The sequence below is a fragment of the Nomascus leucogenys genome, chromosome 23, assembly GCF_006542625.1.
Source record: "Nomascus leucogenys isolate Asia chromosome 23, Asia_NLE_v1, whole genome shotgun sequence".
In the NCBI taxonomy this organism is placed as follows: domain Eukaryota; kingdom Metazoa; phylum Chordata; class Mammalia; order Primates; family Hylobatidae; genus Nomascus; species Nomascus leucogenys.
Genome location: NC_044403.1, coordinates 24,882,263 through 24,889,958, shown reverse-complemented (window position 1 = coordinate 24,889,958; position 7,696 = coordinate 24,882,263).

Genomic DNA, 7,696 nt, shown 5'->3' with positions numbered 1-7,696 from the left:
CCAGCTACTTGGGAGGCTGAGGCAGGAGAATCGCTTGCTTGAACCTGGGAGGAGGAGGTTGCAGTGAGCCGAGATTGTGCCATTGTACTCCGGCCTGGGCAATAAGAGCGAAACTCCGTCTCAAAAAAAAAGAAGTTATCTCTTTAAATGAAATAACATCTTTAAATAAAATTTAAGAGGCTGAAATTTAAGAGACTAAAATTTAATATTACTAGTCTCTAAGACCAGGACTTGTAGTGAACTCTATTCCCAGAATAGGGCAGCAGTATTGAATTTGGGGGACAGGATTCAGTCCATAACACCATGTTATTTTATTTATTTATTTTTTTTGAGACGGAGTCTTGCTCTGTCACCCAGGCTGGAGTGCAGTGGCGTGATCTCCGCTCACTGCAAGCTCCGCCTCCCGGGTTCACGCCATTCTCCTGCCTCAGCCTCTCCGAGTGGCTGGGACTACAGGCGCCCGCCACCACGCCCGGCTAATTTTTTGTATTTTTAGTAGAGACGGGGTTTCACCATGGTCTCGATCTCCTGACCTCGTGATCCGCCTGCCTCGGCCTCCCAAAGTGCTGGGATTACAAGTGTGAGCCACCGCGCCCGGCCAACACCATGTTATTGGAGATTCACTCCTTTGTATTCTTCCATCTGGAATATTCTTTCCAATCAGCTAACTCCTGATCATACTTCAATAACCAGCATTTCTTCTCATTTGTGAAACTTTCCCAGAGAAACCTAAGATCTCATTTCTTTTGTGCCACCAACCATCTCAAACATACCCATAATTTAGTACTTATTGAATCCCATGGCGAATATTTGCTGACCTCTCTAAGCTGTGAGCACTCTAGGGGCAGAGACTTGATTTTACCTATCTCTGTATTCAGAGCGCCTAATAAATAGGTGATCAAAATGTCAAATTAGGGGAATAAAACATGTCCAAAGTATATCTTTAGGACCGCTAATATCTAAATAAGCTACAACCTAATTAGATAACATAATTATAGAAGAGATTCATTAATAAAATCATTTTTATAAGTCTCAAAAATGTCCCTTAGATAAGTAAATCCTTCTAGGAATGTAGGTAGATGGGGCATGATGACCCAATTAAGATAATACTCTTTCTTCCTTTCCTTTCCTTTCCTTTTTCCTTCCCTTCCCTCCCCTCCCCTCCCCTTCCTCCTTCCCTCCCCTCCCCTCCCCTCTCTTCCTTTCCTCTCCTTTCCTTTCCTCTCCTTTCCTTCTTTCCTTTCCTTTCCTTTCTTTTTGAGATAGGGTCTAACTCTGTCTCCCAGGCTGGAGTGCAGTTGTGTGGTCTCAGCTCACTGTAACCTCTGCCTCCTGGGCCCAAGCAATCATCCCACCTCAGCCTCCTGAGTAGCTTGGGCCACAGGTGTGCACCACCACACCCAGCTAATTTTTTGTAGAGACAGGCATTTACCATGTTGCCCAGGCTGGTCTGGAACTCCTGAGCTCAAGCCATCCACCCCCCTCGGCCTCCCAAAGTTCTGGGATTACAGACATGAGCCAGTGAGCCTAGCCATTTTATTTCCCACACATTCTTTCGTCTTTTTATTTTATTTTATTTTATTTATTTATTTTTGAGTCACAGTCTTGCTCTGTCACCCAGACTGGAGTGATCTTAGCTCACTGCCACCTCTCCCTCCCCGGTGAAGCAATTCTTGAGCCTCCACCTCCCCAGTAGTTGGGCTTACAGGCCCATGCCACCAAGCCTGGCTAATTTTTGTATTTCTAGTAGAGACGGGTTTCACCACGTTGGCCACGCTGGTCTCAAACTCCTGACCTCAAGCTATCCACTCACCTCGGTCTTCCAAAGTCCTGGGATTACAGGTGTGAGCCACCACACCTGGCCCGGCTTGTTACTTCTAAGTAATTATTTTTATTTTTCTTTAAACAAGTACTTTTTATTTTTAGACGGAGTCTGGCTGCAGTGATGGGATCTCGGCTCACCACAACCTGCGCCTCCCAGGTTCAAGCGATTCTCTTGCCTCAGCCTCCCGAGTAGCTGGGACTAAAGGTGAGCACCACCACACCCAGCTAATTTTTGCATTTTTAGTAGAGACAGGGTTTCACCATGTTGGCCAGGATTGTCTCGGTTTCTTGACCTCATGATCTGCCTGCCTTGGCCTTCCAAAATGCTGGGATTATAGGCGTGAGCCACCTTTCCTGGCACAAGTACTTTTTTTTTTTTTTTGAGACTGAGTCTCGCTCTGTTGCCCAGGCTGGAGTGCAGTGGCGTGATCTTGGCTCACTGCAAGCTCTGCCTCCTGGGTTCAAGCCATTCTCCTGCCTCAGCCTCCCAAATAGCTGGGACTACAAGCACCTGCCACCATGCCCAGCTAATTTTTTGTATTTTTAGTAGAGACGGGGTTTTAATGTATTAGTCAGGATGGTCTCAATCTCCCGACCTCATCCACCCGCCTCAGCCTCCCAAAGTGCTGGGATTACAGGCGTGAGCCACCGCGCCTGGCCACAAGTACTTTTTCATACGTAGCAGAGATTAAAATGGTTCTACCACACTATAACATCACATATATTATACTTATTGTTAAGAATCAATAATGTCTGAATATGCTCGTCAATATCTAGAAAGATAAGTCGATCATTATACTTGATAAAGGAAGACCTGAGAAAAAAAAGAAGAACCAGTTTACTAAGAGGGGGAAGTGAATATTTATGTCACAATTACCATACAAAAAAAACCACTACCTTATACAACAGCTGCCCACAATTTAGCCCCCAAATCTCCCCAATCCCTATATGCCAAACTAATTCTGAAAGACTTGCAGTGCAAAGCAAAATCTTTGTGTGTATAGACTCTCCAGTGTTTTAATAACAGTTTTTTCCCCAGGATTGGAGAAACAAGTGACACTACTTGCAGAGTATTTCAGTGCTTCCCTGAAATGACCATCTACTCTAAAGCAGAAGCTCTTTCTCTGACACCTCCTCTTGGGGATCACAACTGCCTATAACCTTGGGCAGGGCTGCACAAATATTCCCCTTACTCATTGTTTATCCTCTTTAACACCCAGCAGAATGTAAAAGGTATGAGACAATCTGAGACTTGGCATTATTACTTTATCTACTCCCTCTTATTGTCAATACTACAAAAAAATAGGTAGGAGAGAGAATTTTTACAGTTTGGTGTAGTTGACTAAGCAGAGGTTTGGACATCAGAACAGAAAAATGTGAAGCCCAGCTCTGGAGCATGAACTACAGTTTAGATATTCAAACAAGTTTGTTTCTTTCTTTCTTTCTCTTTCTTTCTTTCTTTCTTTCTTTCTTTCTTTCTTTCTTTCTTCTTTCTTTCTTTCTTTCTTTCTTTCTTTCTTTCTTTCTTTTTTCTTTCTTCTCTTTCTTTCCTTTCTTTCTTTCTTTCTTTCTTTCTTTCTTTCTTTCTTTCTTTCTCCTTCTTTCTTTTCTTTCATTCTTTCCTCTCTTTTCTTTCCTTCTTTCCTCTCTTCTTCTATCCTTCTCTCTTTCTCTCTTTCTTTGAGACAGAACCTCACTCCGTCGCCAGAGCTGAAATGCAATGGCACTATCTCGGCTCACTGCAACCTCCGCCTCCAGGGTTCAAGCGATTCTCCTGCCTCAGCCTCCCGAGTAGCCAGAATTACAGGTGCCTGCCACCATGCCCAGCTAATTTTTGTATTTTTAGTACAGACGGGGTTTCGCCACGTTGGTCAGGCTGGTCTTGAACTCCTGACCTAGTGATATTTTTCATCAACTATTTATTGAATACCTACTGTTTGCTAGATACACTACTAGGCACAGACAATATAGGTTGCAGTGAGCTGAGACTGGCCATTGCCCTCCAGCCTGGGCAACAGAGCAAGACTCTGTCTCAAAAAATAAAATAAAATAAAATACTCACCTCAAAGGCCAGGCATGGTGAATCCTAGCACTTTAGGAGGCTGAGGCAGGAGGATTGCTTGAGCCCAGGAGTTTGAGACCAGCCTAGGCAACATAGTGAGATCCCATCTGTGTAAAAAATAAATAAATGAAAAAAATGCATAATGACTGACTGAAGAAATGAATATTTGTTTGGACTATAGAGTGTATCTGCCTTTTTTCCACTTACATTGTCTCATTTAATTTTTCCAATAATTTTGTGAGATGGGTATTCAAACCTCCAATTTAAATACTGAAATTGAGATTCAGAGAAAGTGACTTGTTTGAGGCCAGGCGCGGTGCCTCACGTCTGTAATCCCAGCACTTTGGGAGGCTGAGGCGGGCGGATCACCTGAGGTCAGGAATTCAAGACCAGCCTGGCTAACATGGTAAAAGCCCGTCTCTACTAAAAATACAAAAATTAGCCAGGTGTGGTGGTGTGCCCCTGTAGTCCCGGCTACTCAGGAGGCTGAGGCAGGAGAATTGCTTGAACCCGGGAGGCAGAACTTGCAGTGAGCTGAGATCGCGCCACTGCACTCCAGCCTGGGCGACAGAGCAAGACTCGGTCTCAAAAAAAAAAGAAAAAAGAAAATCATTTGATAAAGAAATAATGGGCTGGGCGTGGTGGCTTAGGCCTGTAATCCCAGCACTTTGGGAGGCCAAAGTGGGTGGATTACCTGAGATCAGGAGTTCAAGACCAGCCTGGCCAACATGGTGAAACCCTGTCTTTACTAAAAATACAAAAATTAGCTGGGTGTGGTGGCACGAGCCTGTAATCCCAGCTACGTGGGAGGCTGAGGCAGGAGAATCTCATGAACCCAGGAGGCAGAGGTTGCAGTGAGCCGAGATTGCGCCACTGCACCCCAGCCTGGGCAACACAGTGAGACTCTGTCTCAAAAAACAAAAACAAAAAAAAAATGGAATTTGCCTTGCTAGAATTTTGATTTTGAAGACCCAGGTACCCCTTTCTTCTTTCTTATTTCCCCCATTTCCCCCTTTTGCAATGGGAATGTCTAGCCTATACCTGTCCCACCATTATATTATGGAAGCACATAACTTGTCTGGTTTCCCAGGCTCAGATTGGAGAAACAAATTTGCCTTGGGATTAATCATACCTTGAGTCTCACCCATACCAAATTTAAATGATATTCAGATGAGATTTTGGATTTGGAACTGATGCTGGAATGGGTTAAGACTTTAGGGCCGCTGGGCGCGGTGGCTCACGCTTGTAATCCCAGCACTTTGGGAGGCTGAGGCGGGTAGATCACGAGGTCAGGAGATCGAGACCACGGTGAAACCCCGTCTCTACTAAAAATACAAAAAAAAATTATCTGGGCATGGTGGCAGGCCCCTGTAGTTCCAGCTACTCGGGAGGCTGAGACAGGAGAATGGCTTGAACCCAGGAGGCGGAGCTTGCAGTGAGCCGAGATTGCGCCACTGCATTCCAGCCTGGTCGACAGAGCGAGACTCCATCTCAAAAAAAAAAAAAAAAAAAGACTTTAGGTCCTGCTGGGATAGAGATAAATGTATTTTGGATGTGAGGACATACATTTTGGGGGGCCAGAGGGCAAAGTGTCATGGACTAAATTGTGTCCTAAAATTCATATGTTGAAGCCCTAACCCCTAGTAATGTGAACTGTATTTGGAGATGGGGCCTTTAAGGAGGTAATTAAGGTTACATGAGGTCACTAGGGTGGGGCTCTAGTCCAATAGGACAGGTGTCCTTCTGAGAAGAGGAAGAGGCATTAGGCCTGTGAATAGAGGAAAGGCCATGTGAGGACACTAAGAAGATAGCCATCTGCTACTGAAGGGGAGAGGTCTCAGGAGAAACTAACCCTGCTGGCACCTTGATCTTGGATGTCCAGCATCTAGAACTATGAGAAAACAAACTCCTGTTGTTTAAGCCACCTGTTTGTGGTATTTTGTTATGGCAGCTTTAGCAGACAATAAATATATAATGTCAAGTAATAAGGGAGCATTTTGAAGAATAAAATATCAAGGTAAGGTGATAAAGGGTTGGGGCTGGGGAAGATTAAGATAGAGTGGTTAGGGTTCTTCTCTCAGTAGAGATGATACTTGAACAGAAACCTGAATCACACGAGGAAGTCGCCCTTGGGAGTATCTGAAAACAGCATTTCAAACAGAAGGCGTTGCAAACGCAGACACCAAAAGAAGGACTCGTGCTTGGCAGGGTGTCAAAAGGCGGATTTGGCAGGAGTGGAGTGAAGCAGGGGCAGAATGGCAGGAGAAATGATGTTGAAGACAGCTAGGAGTCTGCTTATGCAGGACGCTGTAAGCAGTCATGAACGTTCTGGTTTATATTCCGAATGTGACAGCCAGCCAGGAAGCTATGAAGCCATTTTCGTTTTTTGAGCAGAAGCATGACTTGAGTTGATTCGTGTTTTTAAAAAAGCATGTGCTGTTGAATGGAGAAGATGCTGAAGGAGGGTGCTGTGGTTTAAATGTGTGTTCCCTCCAAAATTCACGCAGAAACTTAATCCTAATTGTGGCGATATTAAGAGGCTGGACCTTGGCCGGGCGCAGTGGCTCACGCCTGTAATCGCAGCACGTTGGGAGGACGAGGCGGGAGGATCACCTGAGGTTGGGAGTTTGCGACCAGCCTGACCAACATGGAGAAACTCCGTCTCTACTAAAAATACAAAATTGGCTGGGCGTGGTGGCACATGCCTGTAATCCCAGCTCCTCGGGAGGCTGAGGCAGGAGAATCGCTTGAACCCAGGAGGCGGAGGTTGTGGTGAGCCGAGACCGCGCCATTGCACTCCAGCCTGGGCAACAAGAGGGAAACTCTGTCTCAAAAAAAAAATAAATAAATAAAGAGGTCTGACCTTTTGGGAAGTGACTGAATCATGAGGAGTCTGTCTCCATGGATGGATTCATCCCCATATAAAAGGGCTTCAGAGGCCAGGCACGGTGGCTCATGCCTGTAATCTTAACTTTCGGAGGCCAAGGCGGGCGGATTGCTTGAATGCAAAGGTGCTTATTTCCTCCTTTTGGACCAGCCTGGGAAACACGTGGAGACCCTGTCTCTACCAAAAAAAATACAAAAAATTAGCCGGGCATGGTGGTTTGCGCCTGTAGTCCCAGCTACTTGGGTGGCTGAAGTGGGAGGACCACTTGAGCCCAGGAGGTCAAGCCAGCAGTGAGTGAGCCGAGATCGCGCCACTGCACTCTAGCCTGGGTGAAAGAGGGAGACTCCGTCTCAAAAAAAAAAAAAAGTCATCTTTACTTGATCTTAGCCAAAAGGCCGAGAAGGGAGAAAAGTCTTCTCTATACAAGTGCCAATATATAGGCAACACAGATAATTGCTTGCATGAAGTGAAGACAGTTCTTTGAGTTCCTTTTTTGTCTAGCAGTGCTCTAAAGCTATAAATGCCCTTCTTTCTCTGTGTAGCTATTAGTGGGACACTATCACCAGACTACACCCCCCTCCCCCCACTCACAGGAAAACAGCTACGTGATGACTGAAGTGCTTAGCTGACTCACATCTACGCTTTCAAAACCAGAAGCATATGCCTGGTTTTGAATCTATGGGCACTTTTTTTTTTTTTTTTAATTTCTTTTGAGATAGAGTTTCGCTCTGTCACCCAGGCAATGGCGTGATGTCAGCTCACAGCAACCTCCACCTCCCGGATTCCAGTGATTCTCCTGGATTACAGATGCCCACCACCACACCTGGCTAATTTTTGTATTTTTAGTAGAGATGGGGTTTCATCATGTTGGCCAGGCTGGTCTCAAACTCCTGACCTCAAGTGATTGATCCAACCACCTCGAC